The sequence below is a fragment of the Macrosteles quadrilineatus genome, unplaced genomic scaffold (genome assembly GCF_028750875.1).
Source record: "Macrosteles quadrilineatus isolate MER2022 unplaced genomic scaffold, UCM_ALF_1.0 Scaffold_3__2_contigs__length_128488019, whole genome shotgun sequence".
NCBI classification, from domain to species: Eukaryota; Metazoa; Arthropoda; class Insecta; order Hemiptera; family Cicadellidae; genus Macrosteles; species Macrosteles quadrilineatus.
Window position 1 is genome coordinate 36,829,060 of NW_026542596.1, and position 23,968 is coordinate 36,853,027.

At 33.7% G+C, this 23,968-nt stretch overlaps 1 protein-coding gene across 1 annotated transcript in view; it reads right to left on the reverse strand.

Moving 5' to 3' along the window:
- Positions 1–11,170, reverse strand: part of LOC128989111 (follistatin-related protein 5-like) — a 59,843-nt gene extending 48,673 nt beyond the window's left edge. Inside the window, exon 1 of the mRNA XM_054410976.1 lies at positions 11,026–11,170. The gene's annotated coding sequence lies outside the window, so the exon portion shown is untranslated. The remainder of the gene's footprint in view (positions 1–11,025) is intronic.
- Between the last annotated feature and the right edge of the window lie 12,798 nt (positions 11,171–23,968).

The window sequence follows — 23,968 nt, forward strand, 5'->3', positions numbered from 1 at the left end:
TATAATGACTAACTTTCACTTGTGTTTGAGCGTTACCTTTCGTTATACTACAGCAAATAATTATTTTTTTTAGTTAAAAATATACTCTGAAATATTTCTTTACTACAGTTAAGAACATGTAAAACTAATGACTTTTTTCTAGATTCAGCGTTTAAATTTACTTTGATTGTAAATTTTTGGTTGTAGCAAATAGATTACTTTGGTTGTTTACATCGGCAAAATCCCCTAAAAATAATAAAAATTTCTTTTGCATAGGAAACATTCTTTTAGTATAGTAAATAATATAATAATACTATTTTTTTGCAGGTGATAAACATATTACGGAAACTGATGATTTCAAAGTAGTGTAGCGAAAACACATTTAAATCCTTTACGTAGCTATATGTGTCTAAAAGTAATAATCATAAGAAATCATGAAATAAACTTTGTTATAGAAACATATTTCTGGCGTTTCAGTTTTTATTGACCTATTTCACCTTTTTAAAGGTACCTCTCAACTATTAAGGTCCTTATTGACTTAACCGATAGTAAAACAGTAAAGTGATTTGTATCAGTAATACTTAAAATAAATACCAACTATACCCTATTAAAGTATGAATGTGATTTATGTCTGGTTTTTCCAACTAGCTCATTACCGTAGCATATAATGTCTAAGCTTAACCACTTAGGCCATATTTCAAGAGGCATTGCGTCAGGTGCTCCCTTGAGATTGGCCCTAATTAGGAGCCTATTATACCCCCATCCAAGACACTGCCTTATTACGTACATGAATACATTTGCTCCTTCGCTTGGCAGCAGAAATGGGGTGGACTTGTCAACGGCTTTAAATGTAAATTTCAACATCAAAGATGCGGGTTGCACAACTGAGGTTGAAAGAGAATATATTTTAATTTTTATCTTGTTTGCTCATGGCATAATTAACGATTTTACAAAGAAAATTTTAATATAACTCGGGAAAGTATGGGATATGTAGATGTTTTGCTACTTAAGACTTTATAACGTAAATTGTGTGAGCTTTTTCTTTTAGAATACATTATATTTTTCTTGGGATTAAATTTAATATTATTAAATAATATTAAAATAATATTGTATAATAATATTCTATAAAATAATATTTAAATTAGGTACAACATAAAGCGAAACAAATGATAAGGGGAAATTTTATATCTGGGGAATCATTTTTGTAGTTGGGAATCATGTTTAGTAGTTTACTAAATTTTATGACAGGAAATAACGTTTACTGTCTGTATGTCACCTATGCATTACTGGACTTTTCATCTGATTGCTTTATTTTTTTTATGTTCCACATATTCTTGGGAGGATTTCCTTGTAAATCCTGTTTCGGTACTTTTTTTGTGTGTGTTTTTTTTTTGTCCTGGGACACTAGGCACGAGCCTGGGATTGTTTTTCACTATACTTCAGGCTAGACCTAGGGGTTGCGGCATTATCACTTGGATAAAATCCATTGGTGACTTGGCGGGGATCGAACCCGGGACCTCAGGGACTGAAGTCCCGCGATCTAACCACTACGCCAGCTCGCTCCCCTCCTGTTTCGGTACTAAGCTCCGTCATCTTTTTAATGGCTTTCTAAGGCCAAGATAATCGTACTACTCCTAGGATAATTACAGTATCGATTGGTTTACATAAATCCTGCAAGATAAAATAAATGAATTTTTACCCAACACTGCCAGACGTCTGATTGAAAAATTAAATAGAATTCGTTGTAAGACATTTGACCGTTTGATAATGAAGTAGATGTCCCATCTATATGTACCAGCTTCACCAATATTTGACTAGAAATAAGCAAATTTCCATTTGAACGAAAAGATTTTCAATTAATCTATTGAAATAACATTAGGTTTAACGAGTACCTAGGTTTGCCGCTACAGGGAAACTAATAAAGTGTGTGTTTAAGTAAAATAAATATAGTATAAAATCAATAAATTTGCCAAGTTAGATCAAAATGTACGTTCGAATAAACAAGCAAACTACAACATTTTACAATATTCTCCTTAAGAATAACATGTGAATTTTATATTTAAAAATTTTTGAGTTTTCGCCGTAACCAATAACCGTACAAAAACACTTTGATATACTGAATTATTTCTTTTTAAGCTCTTTAAAAAGTTCTAGAGATAAATTGGGAAACATTATGTTTTGAGGGTCAAAAATGTAAAAAACCAATTTTTACCCAATAAAACCCCGTTCCTATGGTCTAATAATGCTGGTTCGTGAACTCATTCAAGTTTATCCCACCTCACACCTTCAAATTAAATTTCAAAATCAAACAAAAATTTCTCAGGTTTACATAAGTAACATTCTTGAAATAACTTACAGCCATGTTTTGTTGGTCTACCATGGTTTCATAAAGTGCAAATCCATTATAGTATTTATTGTTATTATAGTTTTTATTGTGTCACATTTGTTGCTGTTGATGTCACTGGTTTTTATTAATTTACTGCTCTATCAATTGTTGTTGTTAACTAGAACAACTTGTAGTTGATTACAATCTAACACAGGCTTCACTGAGATACACTAAGGCTAACTCAAACACTGCCTTTGGGTAGTTTGGTTCTGGCAATCTCATTCGCTCGGTCATCACAAAGGAGATAATGTTGTACCACTCGGGAATAGTATTTGGTGAAACAATAGGATACAATAGGATCACTGTTAACAGGCCTGAGACGTGTGGAATTGATGTTACTTTTAATTAAAAGAGTTTAGCGTTAAATCTGTTGAATTGTAAAGATAAACTGAGAATATGTATCTTCCAGATTTGATTGAAGGATGACCTGCTTTAAAAGAGAGCTTTCCCTGGGAGTTATTCTTTTTTTAGAAAAACGGATGATCCTACATTTTTACTTTTTATGAGCTACTTCGTCACCAAAAGTAAATTTTACTTGATAAAACTAAAAAGATATACATGTGATTAACTGGATTTGATTCTGACCCTGGAAAATGTCCTTGCTATATTCACTATGATTATCTAAACTCGGAATATCAAATTAATATATACAAAAGATAGTTTGTTTTATTTGTACCTTTCTTTTTGTTGAAACAGTTATTTTTAAGACTAGGGGATGTACAATCTTCTCGATGATGAATTTTATTTGTATGAACTCTAGGACAAGTCGTACATGATAAAGATTATGTTCAGTTGAACTATTTTGGACATTCAATGTTAGCACACCGTAATGAAAGTATGTGAAAGTAACAATATTTTCACGGTAAAAAATACATTACACCAAACTAAATTTATGGGAAATTTAGTTTGAAAAATTATAAAATATTTCTTAATATACTTGCCTTAGTCTCTTGGAATAAATTACTTAACAAATGGGTCATTTTAAAATCTATTAGTTAGAAAAGATTTTCTCCAGCATATGTATTGGTCTTATCGAGGGTTCTGGGAATATCTTGAGAGGTTTTATGTATTTTATAACTAATCAAACTCATAACTAGCCAGTAAAAAGGTTAAGTAGAGTATATAGTATACCGTCGTAGGATATGAAGGTTATTACTAATTCAAGAGTAACTGCTCTTATAAATGTCCAACATGCGTTTAAAATAAACACCGAACTGAAGTCACCGACAAAGGCAAACAAACCAGAACAATCCTATGTACCGTATTCAGATACTTATATGGTTCGTCAAAATATCCTCAGTCCAGTAGGGTTTCAGCTCACTGGACTGAAACATCACTGGAAGGAAATGTAGCACATGATACTGAAATATATGGAATCACCAAGTATATAACACTTACTTTTGCCTCAAGTGAACACGACTTTAAATATTCTAAACGTGTGAAGTGTACTTTTATGCCTAAAACAACCACAAGTTACGGACACATTAGTTTTTAAAGCGTGAGTAAGATTTAACTCACTGTAGATAACAACAATTTTTTTAGACTTAGAGCCGGAGTGAGAAAAGTAAATTTATAAACTTGACTTTGAATGATGAGATCCCTCAAAACACGATACGACAAGTTTTAAATAGAATCTCAAAGTTTTAATGACCACGGGAGGAAATAATTATGAACCTACGTGCATAATTAAGGAAGCTTCAAACTTATATTAGATTAAAATCTAAATGTTTCATTTTTTTACTTACGTTAGCATGCATAATATAGGATTCACCACATTACAGTTAGTGTGTTTTGTTCCAGAACAATAAAATACCAATCGCCGATTTTTGTCACATATATTCTGAAATAATAAGGGCAATAGTAATAAATTACTAAACAGTTGTCTTATATATCCGTCATACATTTAAAACCTACATCAGTGATAAATTGTCTCTAATTCCTCTTCAGGCATGTTTAATTAATGGAAAACACATAAACTAAAGAGAACTACTACACATTATAAATTACTTCCCATGCCCTGAATCAATATCTGAAGGGAACCGACACGATTCTAGCGTGACTAAAGGGGGTCCTTTTTAGTTTATCGATGTCAAAGTATCAAAGGATCTACCTATGCATGAAATGTTTGATTAGTTGATGGCTGACTAGCAAACGTTGTCCGTGTAAAGCGGAGCTCTTTTGAAGATAAAAGAAAAATTTTTTTATAGACAATTTGTTGACTATAATTTTTTTAACATGTATTAATTTTTGAGTGAGTAATAAAAATGCTTTATTTATTTTATTTTCATGGTTAACATTTTATTTGTAAGTGCATGCACTTGAAAGACTCTACATTCCTTTTGATATAATATTATCATGGCCTATAGGATGATACTTTGCTCTCAATACGGATAAAAGTGTAACCATCCTGCTATCAGAAAAGCAGTTCCATCAATATTTTATCGACCTATTTGACAGCTTTAAAAGTTTGTTATAACATTGCATAAATTGGTACAATTCTTCATAACAATCAAGCAAAGTAAAAGTTATTACTACTTCTATTCGCAAAAAGTACGAAACCCATAGTATGAAATTTAAAATTAAAATTATAATTATTATACGGTATATTGTATTTGTTGAACAAACAAATCCAAGGAGGATATAATTTAAAGGCATTTAAGAGTTCAAAAGAACATTAATTATGTATAATTACGTACTATAGACCTAACTACAAGTACACAATAGCGTATGAGCTAAAAATGTACTTAAAAGCTATATTTATCATTAGACTGAAAAAAGTAATGTTTTTAATGACAATTTAAATCTTAAAGAAATGTATTTCAAAGTAAACAACCTTCTACTGAAAAGAATGGTTTTCTACAGCCAGAGATGTAATCTAAATATGCCGCAAGCCAGTTTGAGTAACGAAGCTGAAAACTACCAGTAGTTGACAAATATAGTTTATGCATATAATGTTGCAGATTGTTTATTCTATTAAATTATGAAATACAGGGTGATTGGTACTCAGTGTGACGAAATTGTTTTGGTGTAAGTAAAAAGTAATTGAAGTGTGATGATGCATATAAGAGGCCCCAACTCAAAAAATTGGCTTCCCAAATAATTATTTTAAGTTTTTCTAAAATAACCATGTTTTTAAACTTAATACAGCAATTTATCAATTACCTATAAATGTATTTGAGTAGATAATACCATTTTCGTGTTCAAAATTAAACTTTGAATATGATTAATAGAAAACGATGGAGGATCAATAGAAAAATGTCCATTGTAAATGGATCCAAAGAAAAAAATTATGGTGTTCGATAAACATTTAATAACATTGGTCTATTGCATTTTTTTACACCCTGTATACAAGAAGGTGTCCAAATATGTTAAAAACTGTGCCATTTTATAAGCTATTCCACCATATGCTACACTGTTGAGGTTTAGATATGCTTTTGTTTGTTTAGTAGTTTGAATACTAGAAAACAGGGAACTTTTTTACTCTATTTACTGTTCAAATTGAAAGAAAAATACAAGTTTTACTTGACACAACACCTTCTTGAATACGAGGTGTAAACAAATGTTCAGCCTACCGTCATGATGGTTGATGAGTTTACCTTTGTATGACTTTCCTCAGTTGTATGCGTCACGCGGTAGGGTGCTGATGGTCGATGTGTGTTGTTTGTATCATATTGTGCCAAAGAGTGTTTAGCCTACAGTCAGTGTTGTTTGATGAGTTTATCTTTGTATGACTTTCCTCAGTTGTATGAGTCATGCGGTAGGGTGCTGATGGTCGATGTTTGTTGTTTGTATCATATTGTGCCAAAGAGTGTTTAGCCTACAGTCAGTGTTGTTTGATGAGTTTATCTTTGTATGACTTCCCTCAGTTATATGAGACATGAGGAAGGGTGCTGATGGTCGATGTTTGTTGTTTGTATTATATTGTGCCAAAGAGTGTTTAGCCTACAGTCAGTGTTGTTTGATGAGTTTATCTTTGTATGACTTCCCTCAGTTGTATGAGTCATGCGGTAGGGTGCTGATGGTCGATGTGTGTTGTTTGTATCATATTGTGCCAAAGAGTGTTTAGCCTACAGTCAGTGTTGTTTGATGAGTTTATCTTTGTATGACTTCCCTCAGTTGTATGAGTCATGCGGTAGGACGCTGATGGTCGAGCTTTGTTGTTTATATCAGATGATGTCAAAGAGTGTTTAGCCTACAGTCAGTGTTGTTTGATGAGTTTATCTTTGTATGACTTCCCTCAGTTGTATGAGTCATGCGGTAGGGCGCTGATGGTCGAGCTTTGTTGTTTATATCAGATAATGTCAAAGAGTGTTTAGCCTACAGTCAGTGTTGTTTGATGAGTTTATCTTTGTATGACTTTCCTCAGTTGTATGAGTCATGCGGTAGGGTGCAGATGGTCGATGTTTGTTGTTTGTATCATATTGTGCCAAAGAGTGTTTAGCCTACAGTCAGTGTTGTTTGATGAGTTTATCTTTGTATGACTTCCCTCAGTTATATGAGACATGAGGAAGGGTGCTGATGGTCGATGTTTGTTGTTTGTATCATATTGTGCCAAAGAGTGTTTAGCCTACAGTCAGTGTTGTTTGATGAGTTTATCTTTGTATGACTTTCCTCAGTTGTATGAGTCATGCGGTAGGACGCTGATGGTCGATGTTTGTTGTTTGTATCATATTGTGCCAAAGAGTGTTTAGCCTACAGTCAGTGTTGTTTGATGAGTTTATCTTTGTATGACTTCCCTCAGTTGTATGAGTCATGCGGTAGGACGCTGATGGTCGATGTTTGTAGTTTGTATCATATTGTGCCAAAGAGTGTTTAGCCTACAGTCAGTGTTGTTTGATGAGTTTATCTTTGTATGACTTCCCTCAGTTGTATGAGTCATGCGGTAGGGTGCTGATGGTCGATGTTTGTTGTTTATATCAGATGATGTCAAAGAGTGTTTAGCCTACAGTCAGTGTTGTTTGATGAGTTTATCTTTGTATGACTTTCCTCAGTTGTATGAGTCATGCGGTAGGACGCTGATGGTCGATGTTTGTTGTTTGTATCATATTGTGCCAAAGAGTGTTTAGCCTACAGTCAGTGTTGTTTGATGAGTTTATCGTTGTATGACTTTCCTCAGTTGTATGAGTCATGCGGTAGGACGCTGATGGTCGATGTTTGTAGTTTGTATCATATTGTGCCAAAGAGTGTTTAGCCTACAGTCAGTGTTGTTTGATGAGTTTATCTTTGTATGACTTTCCTCAGTTGTATGAGTCATGCGGTAGGACGCTGATGGTCGATGTTTGTAGTTTGTATCATATTGTGCCAAAGAGTGTTTAGCCTACAGTCAGTGTTGTTTGATGAGTTTATCTTTGTATGACTTCCCTCAGTTGTATGAGTCATGCGGTAGGACGCTGATGGTCGAGCTTTGTTGTTTATATCAGATGATGTCAAAGAGTGTTTAGCCTACAGTCAGTGTTGTTTGATGAGTTTATCTTTGTATGACTTTCCTCAGTTGTATGAGTCATGCGGTAGGACGCTGATGGTCGATGTTTGTTGTTTGTATCATATTGTGCCAAAGAGTGTTTAGCCTACAGTCAGTGTTGTTTGATGAGTTTATCTTTGTATGACTTCCCTCAGTTGTATGAGTCATGCGGTAGGACGCTGATGGTCGATGTTTGTAGTTTTTATCATATTGTGCCAAAGAGTGTTTAGCCTACAGTCAGTGTTGTTTGATGAGTTTATCTTTGTATGACTTCCCTCAGTTGTATGAGTCATGCGGTAAGGTGCTGATGGTCGATGTTTGTTGTTTATATCAGATGATGTCAAAGAGTGTTTAGCCTACAGTCAGTGTTGTTTGATGAGTTTATCTTTGTATGACTTTCCTCAGTTGTATGAGTCATGCGGTAGGACGCTGATGGTCGATGTTTGTTGTTTGTATCATATTGTGCCAAAGAGTGTTTAGCCTACAGTCAGTGTTGTTTGATGAGTTTATCGTTGTATGACTTTCCTCAGTTGTATGAGTCATGCGGTAGGACGCTGATGGTCGATGTTTGTAGTTTGTATCATATTGTGCCAAAGAGTGTTTAGCCTACAGTCAGTGTTGTTTGATGAGTTTATCTTTGTATGACTTTCCTCAGTTGTATGAGTCATGCGGTAGGACGCTGATGGTCGATGTTTGTAGTTTGTATCATATTGTGCCAAAGAGTGTTTAGCCTACAGTCAGTGTTGTTTGATGAGTTTATCTTTGTATGACTTCCCTCAGTTGTATGAGTCATGCGGTAGGACGCTGATGGTCGAGCTTTGTTGTTTATATCAGATGATGTCAAAGAGTGTTTAGCCTACAGTCAGTGTTGTTTGATGAGTTTATCTTTGTATGACTTTCCTCAGTTGTATGAGTCATGCGGTAGGGTGCTGATGGTCGATGTTTGTTGTTTGTATCATATTGTGCCAAAGAGTGTTTAGCCTACAGTCAGTGTTGTTTGATGAGTTTATCTTTGTATGACTTCCCTCAGTTATATGAGACATGAGGAAGGGTGCTGATGGTCGATGTTTGTTGTTTGTATCATATTGTGCCAAAGAGTGTTTAGCCTACAGTCAGTGTTGTTTGATGAGTTTATCTTTGTATGACTTTCCTCAGTTGTATGAGTCATGCGGTAGGACGCTGATGGTCGATGTTTGTAGTTTGTATCATATTGTGCCAAAGAGTGTTTAGCCTACAGTCAGTGTTGTTTGGTGAGTTTATCTTTGTATGACTTCTCTCAGTTGTATGCGTCATGCGGTAGGGCGCTGATGGTCGATGTTTGTTGTTTATATCAGATGATGTCAAAGAGTGTTTAGCCTACAGTCAGTGTTGTTTGATGAGTTTATCTTTGTATGACTTCCCTCAGTTGTATGAGTCATGCGGTAGGGCGCTGATGGTCGATGTTTGTTGTTTATATCAGATGATGCCAAAGAGTGTTTAGCCTACAGTCAGTGTTGTTTGGTGAGTTTATCTTTGTATGACTTCCCTCAGTTGTATGAGTCATGCGGTAGGGTGCTGATGGTCGATGTTTGTAGTTTGTATCATATTGTGCCAAAGAGTGTTTAGCCTACAGTCAGTGTTGTTTGGTAGGTTTATCTTTGTATGACTTCCCTCAGTTGTATGAGTCATGCGGTAGGGCGCTGATGGTCGATGTTTGTTGTTTATATCAGATGATGTCAAAGAGTGTTTAGCCTACAGTCAGTGTTGTTTGATGAGTTTATCTTTGTATGACTTCCCTCAGTTGTATGAGTCATGCGGTAGGGCGCTGATGGTCGATGTTTGTTGTTTATATCAGATGATGCCAAAGAGTGTTTAGCCTACAGTCAGTGTTGTTTGATGAGTTTATCTTTGTATGACTTCCCTCAGTTGTATGAGTCATGCGGTAGGGCGTTGGGGGTGGAAGTTAGATCAATACGAGACCATTCAACTCCACGTGGCCAAGCTCTCATCGACCCGATGTCTTTGCTTTTAATATTTTTAAATCTATAAAATTAAAGGACCTACTAAATTTTGGTCAAAATGTTTTAAAACAAATTTATTGTGAAACCGGTAGTGGTGGCTGCTGGGTATCTATTTACACTTGGCAGACTACATTAAAATATCGCATACAATGGTTTCCTCTTGATTAATTTTTTTGGGTAGCAAATTTAAATAATTAATACAGAAAACGATGTATTAAAGTATTTTTTTCTCGGTTTTAGCCTTTTTCTAATCAATTATATGGAAAACAAGTGCAGCATGAAACATTCTCTTATTATTTATTCACTTATCTGATAAGAAATTACGAATCTTATGACTGACACTCTATGTTATAGTATTATTTGTTTAAAATTGTGAGAAATATTACAGCTGGTGTTGATTTAAATATAAAAATAGAATAATAACTTCAACAGACACTTTTGTGATCTGTATTCAACTAAAGTATGTTTAACATTTTTTAATACCCTAAAAAAATGTTTATCATTAAATACGTAATAAGTTAATTTTGCGGAACAGATAAATTAACGGTACTGTGTTACAAGTTCGTGTAAAATACGATTATAAACGACTTAAAATATGCATCACGGTAATCGGATCATTAGGAGCATGAAACATACACTTATATAATATAATATCGTAGTATTTCCTTGTTGGTTTTATAACAAATTGGAAATAATTGTAGGCCACCAGTCTTTATATACACCATTAATGTACAAGTAGCCAAATATTATTATTATGTTTTTATTTATACATTTGGAATGGAACTGTAGTTAATATTGCAAGGTGCTAATTTAAGGTCAACCAATGAAACATGTCAATCATGCAGCTAACAGCAAATTGTACCCGGGATTTAATACTACAACTAAGTGTTTAGTATTTTAACACAGTGCAATGAGGAGGTAAATACACATACACGAACATTCTTCCTAATGTTTTACCCATTATCAAATTTGGGACTGCTTACAATGAAATGAACGATTCGACCCGTATTGTAAATGCACGCCATTGCAGCTGTGTCAACAACGGGCTGGCACAGGAATTATTCTGTTCTGCGTAAGTTAACTATAAACTGTCAATACAACTCTCGACCAAAATCTTTATAGAACTATTCACTCTGTCAGCTTGACCACAGGAAATTCTACAATACACCGGTACAACAAATATATCATTTTACTCTTACCAGGTAGTTGTATAAGACTCCTTATGCTACGATATCCAAAATTCACCACATAAACTATCCAACACTATTCACTACACTGCACCACGGAAATCAAGTGAGCTGGAACCACAGCGGCATTGTATCGACTCACGCGACTTTACGCGGAGAAAATTCACCCTCAACTGGTACTGCTTCCCCCACCTTTCACTGTTTCCCACCACCTCCCACCTCCCATCTCCCACTAGCCACCCTCAGGCCTCCCTTGAATAATTACAATGCACGACGGCTGAGCGGTCGCAGCTCTGCTGCAGATACCATTATGATTTGCGGCTCCCGCACAAATAAGCGAGAATTTATCCTCGACCGGATGGTGACGTGTTTTACTGCGTTGAAATTAATTATGATGTTTAAACTTGGCGGGGATAGTGTAGGTGTAGGTTTAATGTGAGCTAAGCGTGAAGAACGGGGATACGTTAGAGAATGATTCTGTTAGTGGTGGTTTGCCTCCCATCGACATCAAAAGATATATATCTGTACCGTATATCACAAAGAGTTATTTATTGGGATTGGTAAAGTTTAATCAAACTTTAAAAATGAGTCCGTATTGCGCTGAATATACTGTAGCTTACTTAGTTACTTAATTATATCAATGTACGATGTCAGTAAAACATAATTATGCACAATTAAACCATTTTGTTCAATCGAATTTACAGTCGGTTGAGAACATATTCTATAATATTTTCACCGAAATCCTTTTAACACTAAATATTCTAGTTCCTGATTTTATACATTATGTTACTTTTACCATCTGAGTAAGGTTTATTTGCAAATTTTATATTTCTTCAAGTAACATCTTAATGCTTCGACTAATAAGAAACTTTTATTAAGTAGTGTGTTAGAAACTAAAAAAAGAAAAACAATTTAATTGGTGTAAATTACAATGTTGACACAAATTAAGTGCAAACAAAAATAATCTGCGATATGATAAATTATTCCATGCACCACCTGGCATGCAAAACTGAGTTTTTTTAGAAATAGAGAAGATGACTATCACAGACTCTGTTGACCTAGATGATTACCCTATGACCTTATAAATCGTTTGTAATCCATGTAAAAATAATTGTTAAAAAAACAGAGTCACTCCTCTTTCTATTATTTTTTTTAGAAAAGGAAATCAATTGCTCAGTTTAATTTAATTTCTTCCAAAAAACTCGATGGTCAGTTACAATAAGGGGTGGATTTTGATGCAGTATGAATTATCACAATTTGGCAAATATTACTACTGCGCTTAAAACGATTTACTTGTCTTTTAATACATTTGTTTATTTTATAATGTAGGTCTCTACTCTATTATACCTAACTGTTGTATTATTTATAACAACGGTTGTAAAATGTTATGTTATTTATGATCAACTCATCTCTTAATATAACAAGAATAGGCAGAGGGAAACAAATGGGGAGGAAAAATTAATGAGGCTCTCGGTTTGTCTATGTCTTGGAAAGACTTGTGAAATAACTAGCTTGCCTAAAGTACTATGGAATTGTTGTTTTTGTGACACCAGAAAGGGATCGTCTGTTATCTCCATGCAATAAGTCCTTGACAACGGGTTCTGGTTGATTTAAGCACTATGCCGTACAGTTCGCGTACTATATGTAAGTATTATTAGGTAAAAACAAATGTGCTAGTTATAATCATCGTAAGATGTTGTTATTGTATATTTGAACAAGTTAATGTCTCATTCTTTTTTAGTTTCTTGTTTTAGTCTTTGAATCAATCTCGGAACAACATAATTATTATTTTAATAACAATTATAAAAACTAAGCGTCAAATATACAGCTATTACATGGCTGTATGTATTGTTTTTGTGGTTGTTTTTGTCGAATCCTTACAGCAGTGGAACCTCCCCACTTGTAATCTCTGCAAAGTGGTAACCTTAACCGGATCCAATCACATTAAATCCTAAACCTCTAAAAATTTTAGTATACTTCATGAGACTTAGACGTCTAAAATGTTTAGGAACGATTGGACATTTTTAGGGAATATTTAACACAATTGCCCTTACTTCTCCCTTGATTTACTCGGATGGAAGTTAGTCAGTATGCTACGTCATCGCTCCATCAGTAAACCTCATCAACGTGCATTGTCTCCCTACTTATGTGACATTGTACAAGCACTGTGATTGGTATTTGTGTGATATTGATCAAGTCGTAATATGAGCTGGAATTAATTGTTTGCCATTACAGCACAAGGATAAAATACAAAAATGCAGGTACTTTTTACTCCTGAAAAACATTGTTTCCGTAATAATAGTTATATTTTTATATGTGGCCATTCCACTAAGTATAACCAGAAAAATGGATTACGTATTTGTGGTTACCGTTACAAATAACGTGGATGAAAAGAACGAGTAAAAAAGTGAAATACTAATGAAACTTAAAAAATACACTACGTCGTCATGTGTAAAAAATGTCACAAAACATGGAAAAAAAATAATAATGTAAAATTGTTTTAAAGTCATTACTATAATGTAGTAGAGGTCCTTTTTTGTAGCATATTTCCTCAAAATAACATTTTTAAATATATAATACTCTGAGTTAGAAATGTATATTTCAATGATAACAAATATACTTAAGTATTTGTACAGTTTTAAGGTATTTGCTTCATATTTTTTAAATGGTTGAACTTCAAGTTACGTGTTAGAGTGTACTTTATAATTATTGAACTTTTTAAAACCTGTATAAGGAGGGATTATAGTTCAAAACACAAACTGCTCTGTTTGAAGTTAGTTAGTTTGTAATCAATTCAAAAATAAATAGTGTATAGTATTGGATTTTTTGGAAATATTAATTTAATAATCATGGCGTTTTACACATGTGTTAATTAGGGTTGAAATGAAAAAGTCACATCGACAGGCAGGTAATTAGGCGTAAACATGAGGCCTACAGCTGCGCTGGATTTGTTCAATTAGTGTTTTTTTCTTGTTTTGTCATGATAAATTTACCTGTCGTTAATACAATACATACGAATCTATCACTGTATTTATATGTCCCTACTGGTATTTGAGATATGTAAATTTGGGGGAAATCCGTGCTGAGACATAGTCCTTATATTTAATTGAAGTGAAATAGAGACTCTTTGGATGAAGGTTTACTGGTAATTATTAAAATCATATTATTCCAAGATGGTTGAATTCTTAAGAAACATTTTCTCTTTTCAAAAATTCTTCAACAGCGAATTTTAAAATGTTATCAGCACGGCATAACACTTATTATGCTATTTTACAGACCAAGTTGGACAATGCTACTTAATTTATCCAAACCGAGTAATAAAACATATTAAAAAGATGATGAATCTATAGAAGGCCAAACATTAATTACAAATAGAATAGTAACCACATAAAATACTTTACTCGTCAGTCGAAAAACTTTAGACAAATTTGACGAAATTTTGTCAAAAAGCCAAAAACTAATTAACGCATGCAGTGGCAGCAATGAGTTTGATATATTCTAGGTTTGGTGTAATCAGTATTCCAAGATGGCCGCTGCGTGTCATGCTTATCAGGTCACGTGTCACCTGTGAGACGTGCTCGCTGTCAGCTGATAGAGGGTGAACGCCTGTGTTGCCGCGTAAACACTTTTGGAGGGAACGAAGGGTAACTTTCTCAACAAGCCTGTAGAGCTTCTTGAAAGTTTTGTAAAGATGAATATTTTGTAATTTAGTGTGCTTTAGTAAAATTGTACTCGTATATTAGGGCTGTCATTTATTTGGTATTATATTTGTGTTTGTAGAGTTTTAGAACTAGTTTGTTTCAGTTTCGATAAAAATTTGAAAGCGTTGATGATGTATAGTTTTTTGGTTGCTTAAATACGTTGGTATGTATTTTTGTAATTTCTTTTTGTTTCTAAACAAAGTTCAGAAACTAATTTATCAGAATAAAATTTACGATAAACTATTTATGATAATATAATTCGATTTTATTACCCAATAACTGTAGTGAGCAAGAAATATTCAACCAAAACTTTATTTTTCATGAAAAGATTAAGTAAAAGTGAAAACGTTAGGTTTGAAATTTAATTATAAATATTATTTAAACATCGTTGCTTTATGCAAAATGTCAATAATGTCGAAGTATTTAATTAGTTTTTTGTTATTTTTGAATAAACCCACTTTTAAATTTTTTAAAGTAGACAGAAATGTATTAGTTTTGTCTAAAAACTCATTTTAAAAGCATATAAAATATAATTCATGTTTAAAAAAGTACTTTTATCAAATTGCCTTCAACAATACTGTTGAGCTTGAAAGATATTTATAAAGAATTAAATAATCCAGCATCACAAAATGTTACTTAAATTTTTGAAACAAAAGCAGAACTATTTTAAACATGACATCATATTTTATTCTGAAAACAATATCTAAAAAAAAACATGTAGTTAGTAGATGTTTGGTTACATAATGTAAAATGAAACCGAAGGGACATACAGCCCTAATAAACTTCGCCAAACTATCCACCCTAAAGTTTATAATTTGTTTCCAGTTCCAGCCAGGGTACGATCACGCTGAGGAAGCTTAACTAAGAGCAATTTGGCAGTCTGCTGCCAGCTTGTTAATTTTCAATTAGATAACACATTTAGCTAGTTTGTGATTAAAATACGATCAAAATGATACTATACCGTTTTGGATATGTTTTAATGTCAGGTTGTTTTGGTAAAAACAGTTTTATCATCGAACGCTAAAGCTTTTTCAATTTTACTTATATGGTTAAATCACACTTTTTTAGTATTCACTAACTTAATCAGTTGATATGTTAACAATTTCGTATATTTCAGGGTTTGGTAGAAGTCAAAAAAATAATAAGTTACTCTAACCGGATATTTAAACTAACAATACAACAAATAAGTAGTCTACAGAAAACCGTTATTCATTGAAATATTTTGGTGAACAATAAAAAACACTGATTCGAATTTCTTTTAATCTTGTCAAATGGTCGTCACATCTTAACGCAGGGGTGTAAGTGCCTTTTAAAGAGTAATTTATGAAACATCTTTTGGCTCGTTAAAATAAAATCAAGCACAAAGATGAGCATTAGTGTTTTCATGAGGAGAATATTTAATTTTTTTGTACAACTAGTTGGCTAAACCTAATTGTTTTTCTTGCATCGTACAAACTATGCTTGAGTGGTGCCAGGTTCGATTTATGGTCTGGAAAAAGATTTGAGGGATTTTCACCGATGTCCTTTAACAAAGCTGAGTTTATCTTCTGAAAATTGTGTTTACTTTTGGTCAAACAATTGTAATAGTAAATTTTGATAATACACTAACAAAAGGTGACTACCGAAGTAAAGCATCTTTAATTTTAGGTAAAATTTTATAATGCTAACATGAATATAGTATTACTATTTTTATAGATTTTTTTAACAGACTGTGTTTCGCAACAAGTGAAATATGAAATGAAATGAAATGAAATGAAATGAAATGAAATGAAATAATATTTTATTTCCCATTAATTATTTACAGACAAGTACATTGTATTTTTTTTCTTTTCTTAAATATAAAACAGCAAAATATTACTAACTAGATAACAAAACAAAAATTATATACTGTAGAAATAAGTAAATAAAAGTGTAAAAAAAAAATACATTCTATAAGAAAGGAAAAAGTCTACATAGGCAGGGCCTGTGCGTAGACTGAGTTGCGAAAAGATTAATTTAAATGGGAAGTAAAAAATATATAGGAGAAAAAAAATCGTATAATTTAAACCTTTTTTTATTTATCTTGCTTGAAGCTGAATTTTTAGTGTTCTGGAATAAATTGACGGTAAAAAAAAACTCTTTGTGCAAACAGAGGTAATTTATAATATCTGGTGAAGATTGAAGAGGAGAGGTGGGGTGTAGTGTATTAGTCAGTCAGTGAAAGTGGTGTATCAGTGATTGTGTAGGGTCAACGGTCAGGTCCACCCAACGCGATAACGGCCTCGGTGTCCTCTGTACTCAGACCAACAAGCCACCCCACAACATGCTTCTTAAATAGAGAGAGAGAGGGTGAATTTAGAATGTTGACATTTTGATATCTGTTACACATGTTACGATAAATGATTTGGGTTAAGTGAAAGCAATTCGTATTTGAAAATGATTTGAGAGTTTGTGGAACACTTACACCAACATTTCGAGAAAAGCGCGTATTGTGGGGATGAGTAATTTTTACAAAAATATTATCAAAGTTTTTGTACATGTGAACTAAAATAAATTTTAAAAATAACTGCCTGACTGTCAAAACTCCCGATTCTACAAAAAGATCGTCAGTTGAATATCTAAAGTGTTTTTTAAAAGCAACTTTAAGTATTGTTTTCTGCACTACAAAAACAGGTTGCAAGATAGTTTTGTAAGCACCACCAAAAGCAATAATTCCAAAAGACAACAATGATTGAACATATGCATAGTATGCTATTTTAATTTCTTGCTCTTCGAGAATATCACTAAGTTGCCTAAATGCATAAATATATTTACGTAATTTATTTTTTAGGTATTCAACATGTTCCGACCATTTCATCTTTGAATCAAAAACAATACCAAGATATTTGTATGAATCAACTTTTTCAATTTTGCTACAAAAACAAGAGTTATTGAAATGATTTCCACAGACATGAATAGTTAGGTTATCAAGTTTGTATTCGGTTATCTTGCGTAATGAAATTGGCATAAATTTTGTTTTAGATATATTAAGGGACAATACATTTTGATCAAGCCATTTTTTTAGTAAACAGAGGTCTGATTCTGCCCTGTTTTTAACCTCCTCCCAGGATGCTCCGGTTACAAATATTAGAGTATCATCAGCAAATAATGTTAATTTTCCTTCTGTTTGAATTTTAGAAATATTATTAATATAAATGAGGAATAAAACAGGACCAAGGGTCGAACCCTGGACTACACCATACTCCACTGGCAATACATCGCTTGCCACGTCACCAAGTGCGACAGTTTGTAGCCTATCAGAGAGGTAGCTGCTGAACCAAGCGAGCGAGGTGCCACGCACCCCGACAAGCTCAAGTTTACGCAACAATCTACTTCTGTCCACTGAGTCAAAAGCTTTTTTCAAGTCTAAGAAAATTAACATGCTTCGTTTGTTGCCATAAATTGCCTCGTTAATGTATTTATTAATATCAAATAAAGCATCAGATATGTTTTTGTCACTCCTGAAACCATACTGATTTTCACTTAAAATATTGCACTGGTGGAGGTAAAAAACAAGTTGGTCTTTGGCAATTTTCTCTAAAAGCTTAGCAATTACACTTAACAAAGAAATCGGACGATAGTTATTCATGTCTGTGAAATCATTAGATTTGTGCAATGGAATGATCTTGGCCAATTTCAGCTCGTTTGGGAATATACCAGATGTCAGGCTAATATTGACAATGTGCAGAAGAGGAGCACATAGAGAGTGGATGTTTTCCTTAAGAACAAAGGCCGAGATACCATCATGGCCCGGCGCAGACCCTCCGCGCAGACCCTGGACGTAACGTTCTATGTCAGCGTGTGTGACCGTGTTGAATGTAAAATTCGTGTCAAGTGAAAAGTCAGCGTCGTTTACGACTGGAGCCCCAGCTGAATTTATTGAGTTGGCCAATTTAGAACCTACTGATGTAAAAAAGTTATTGAAATCGTTTGCTATTTTAATCTTAATGTTCGCATTATTCGAAGAACCAGGTAAAACTTTTTCAAATGGGAAATGGTCCTTAGTGCAATTCCTGCCTGATATTTCACTAACTATGCCCCAAAATAATTTTGGATCCCTGTTAGATTCTGAAATTTTACCCCTGTAATAATTTTTCTTTGCAATTTTTATGTTTTGATTTAAAGATAGGCGCAGGGCCCTGAATCTATCTAGTAGTAATAAATTAAACGGTTGGGTTTTGATCTTTTTACTTAGCTTGTCTCGTTTTCGAATTAATTTTATGAGATCTACGGTAATCCAAGGCTTTATTTTTTTAAATCTTGTAGAGTGATGTTTGATTGTTTTAGTTGAGGCTTTGATGCAGTTACTCAGTGTCGAACAAAAACATGCTGTGCACTGATTAACCTCGTGATTGCTCATGATTGGACTCCAGTCTGTTTTTGTAATATGTTCAGTTAATGTAGCGTGATCAATGTAGGTGCGAAATTGGTTCTGTGGCAGAGTGTCAGTTCCAGTTCCTGTAGGCGTCAGAATGGTGTTAGTGATTGTAAGAGCAGTGCTGTAATGGTCAGTGATATGAGAGTGTATGACAGCAGATTTGACTCGTCTCATATCTTGGAAACGGACAAAAATGTGGTCAATACAAGTAGATGTGTTGTGTGTCACTCTGGTCGGCTTGTCGATGCACTGGACTAGTCCAGCGCCTAGTAAAGTGTTTAAGTAAAGATCCGTTATTGCATCAGTTTTGTGTAAGTCGATGTTAATATCACCCAAAAAGATACAGTTAGTATCTTTACTTATGCGATTATAATAGCATTCCAAACCAGATATAAAATGATCAATTTCACAATCAAAAGTCCTATAAACAGCTAACAGATTGAATGTTTTATTAAAAAGACTGAATTCCAAAGAAATACCAAAAACTCTGTTGATGTTTACTTGTGTTACGGTAGCAGACAGTTGTTTGTTGATGAAAACAATGACTCCGTCATTTTTGTTGTTTTGTGTATCTGTCATTGTACAGTCAAACCAGTCCATGTGACCCACCTCCCCCCCGCTCAACCAACACTCTGATAAGACGATGATATCTAGATTAGCATTCAAAGACTGTAAATACACTGATAAATTGTCAAAATTTTTTGAGAAACTTCTGATGTTCGTGTGAAATATTTTAAGACTACTATTTATTGGGGGTTCATTAAAAAAAATTTCGCTTTCAAAAACATTATCCAGCTCCAAGCAAGAATCGTATTCAAAAGGTGTATTTTCATCTATGTTGCCAATCATCGTCCCGCATAGGCCCCCCTGCCCGTGCCTATCCTGATAACTTAAATAATAAATTAATATTTACATACATAAAATGAAATTATGCAATTATTAATCAAACCATACAAATCTAATCATCGAAAATTACTTGAATTAGATATAATATGAGTTAATACACGAAAAGTTTACCATTAGGATTGCTTTACCTCAGAACACTTAAATACATAAATTTCTTTTGGAACTAAATAAATAAAATTGTTATTGAATAGCTTAAATTAAATTAATGGTATTTTGGTGTAATAAATATTATAAAGTAACTAATGGACTTTTCTTGCATCCCTTGCATCTCAATTAAATACTGAATAAATAATTCTACTAATTTTACATGCAAAGAAACATGCTATTACAAAGATTGAACTGAGGTAACAAATAATTTAATGAAATATTTCACTTATTAAACTACATGCAATTGTTCAACACATGATCTTTAGAGTACTAGATAATTAGTTTTTCTCTCAATAGTAGTGATAAAGGCTGGTAAAAAAAATAAGTCAACACTTGCAAATAATAAATAAAAGTTAATGAATAATGAAACATATTTATGTTGCAATAATCATGCTTTAAAAAAAAAATGTGATAGACATAAACATAACATTAACAACGACCTTGATTAAATGAAACATTAAAAAAGTGATTCTAAAAAAAAAATTCAAAGAGCAAAACTAACTGAACTGAGATCAATAAATATTTTGATAAAAATGAAACTACTTTAGCTTTAACCATAGAAAGAAACATAACTGAATACAACATATAAGTTTATCATAAAATTAAAATATTATAAATTTTTATTTTGTAGTAGATTTGTAGTATATTTTATGCATGCCTAAAATAAATTATGAAAAAAATGGTAGTTTTACCTAATTACTGTTAACATCATCGTATTTATCCAAGTCTGCCTTCTGCTGGATCCGGATGGCGGCTGCTTCCTCGGACAGCTTGACGAGGATCTTGCCATTGACGAATCCCGCGTAGTGCAGCTTCCCTGCCTTTTTCAGACGTCTGGCCCGTCCCAGGATGGTTTTGTTGAGAGGTGTCAGATGCTCGTTGACGTACACCTTCCCTGGACGAAGGTTTGCGGCGATCTCCCTGGTCTCGATGGTCTTCTTGCGCCTCGCCGCTGACAGCCAGGCGTCCTTCGCTGTTCTCGAGGTGAATTGTACGATGATGGGAGGGTGGTCGAGTTTATCCGAGAACAAACGAAGCCGATGAGCAATGGAGATGAACGCCCTCCTGTATGTAACGCCGATGACATTGGCTAGCATCTCTAGACAGGTGTAAATGTCTTCTTCCGCAGTTATAGGAATGCCGGTGATCTCGAGGTTGTTGACACGGGTGTACTGCTCGATGTCAGCGAGTTGCATGCGCGTCGTCCGGAGCTCGTCACGAAGCCGCACGTTTTCCTCTTCAAACTTGGTACATCTCTCTTCCAGATGCTGTTGAGACGTCTCCACGGAGTCTGTACGCCGGACTATGGTGTCTAACTGAATTTTAAACTCAGACAGCTGTTGTTGAAGAGCTGATACCCTTTCGTCTGTGTTACAATTGATTTTAGTTTTTAGGTCATCTAGGGCACTGAGAAACCATGACTTATCTTCACTTGAGTCTTTGTCGAGGGATGACACTGACGAGGCTTCTTCACTGCACCCTTCGCACTTCCACGAACGAGTCTTAGTTTTAGTAAAGCCGCGCACACACGTGGCGTGGAACGTAGACTTGCATGCGGTACACTTGGCGGTAGTCTCACCGGACGAACATAAGACGTCGCACTTTCCGCATTTGCCACTCATGCTGACTCACAGAAATGAAAAACGAGATAAATAATTAAATAAATAACATGTGTTGCAAAGTCTTACATAACCTAAAACAGACGGTAATGTAGGCACTGAGCAGGACTAGGCACGCGTTCAGATAAGGTTGGAACGACGAGATAAGAGGTCCTTCCTCATCGGCGCTCAGACCGCAACTGTCTGTGCGGTCATTAAGTGCATGAATAATTCCAAATATATTAAAGTATTTCAAAAAATTAAATTCAAGTAACAAACAATTTGTAAAATATGGAAGTAGTGGTCATGCGTACAATGTATGTAAACCCATTGAGGTATCATGCCTGTATAACAGGTGTGCAGCATTTATTATACGCATTTTGATATTTAATAAACTTCAAAGAGTTTATCACCTAGAAAACATTTATTTATGAACAGGGAATATGGTTGATAGTACATCGTATACTACCTTCATGATGAATTCACTTAGTTCTATAATGAAATGTTGGCTTTAACCACAAAGAGAACATTAAGGTTTTCGATCTCCTCTCTGTTGGTTTATGTTCTACGTTTACGACCACATAAAAGAACCTGAATGTACCAGTCGAGGAATGTTTTGTTAGAATATAAAAGCATAAAAAAACACTTAAGATATATATTTTTTTGAGCACTTTAGTGCTTAAATATTTGCATATAACGTTTTTTATAAAGCAGGATTTTATAATTGTTCTCAGTATCGTAGAAATTTTAATTTTAAGTACGTCATGTTTAGAATTGATTTTCGTTATAGTGCTCAAACAAAACCTTGTGATATTATGTTTATCATCTTCTAATTAAGACTTGTGCTTAGTCTAATATTTGAACAAATCTCCTTTTTACTGAATTTTTACAATTCTTCTATCGGATTTTGTTCGGATTTTGTACAATATGTTTGTTAGATCTTCTAATGATAAAGTAACTGTAAAGTTTGGATTTACATTGTAAAAGTTTAGCTCCAAACGTAACTATTTCATTTAATGTAATTTTGATCTGTCCCCAATTTACCTGGTCATTATCTTTGGGAATGTTATAAGTTGTTCTATAAATTCATTTGCGACATTGAGGAATTTAAAACTGTCATTTCATTTTAGTACTACTTGTATAAAGGTTTAGGCTCTTATATTTAACAATTAGAGTAAAAATGGTTCGTGAGAGTAGAGTTTACTCGTTAATTATCAACGTTGTGACGTCAGGATTTGTAGTGTTAACAATGTTTTGCACTCATCACACGATTAGCATAGTTCATACAACTAATAATGTGTCTAACTTTTGTTAAAACTTTTGGGAGACTCTAAGGTTTGCTCACGCAAAAGTTTTTTTTTAAACCTAATTAATGTAATGTTAATTATAGTAAATATCAAGTAGAGTGTAAGGAAATTTCACATTGAAACTGAAGCAAAGTATACTTATTTGTCATTGACTAAAGACAGTAAAGAGACTACCACAACCTTACGAAATTATTTCTTCCGGGCTGCAAAATGCCTCAAAGGTAGTAAACCTCAATCACGTTATGCAAACGTAGCAAAAACTCATTCTAACGTGTTGTACCTCGCATTCAGGTATTGTGAAAAAACTCATTAAATGCACATTATATAAAGGCTGCATAAGGAAATACGTATATTTCTGTTAGTATATTACATTGAATATATTATTACGGTAAAATTATCATTCATAAGAGGCTACCACAGGAGAATAAACATAAACAAATTATGTTGCTGGCTCAAGTCCTATACCAATACTGTAGCATTAAAATGTAGTTTTAAAAGTACCATTTAACAGATGTTAAATACAGTAATATTCATTTTGGGCCAGTAACACCATTGGTTTAGGTTTATGTACTGGCTCTGTTCTAGTATTCGTAGGTTCTACTATAGACATTAAGGTTTGCATCAAACAAGAAAAAAGAAAGATACAAGAAATTCATGGAGGTATTGCACTTTTACAATGAATTTCTTAGTCAATGTCAAATATGTGAATCATAAATTGATTAGTATTTGAATTTTTATAATTTCGCAAGTCGTAATATGTAGCAGAACTCTACATTTACCAAAATAACATTTTCAATACTATGCCAGGAATCCAATTAATAAAATTAGATGAATTCCCTATCTGAAAAAATAGGGGGGGGAGGATAATTCAGGGGTGAAATCTGAGACAAAGTAAAACAC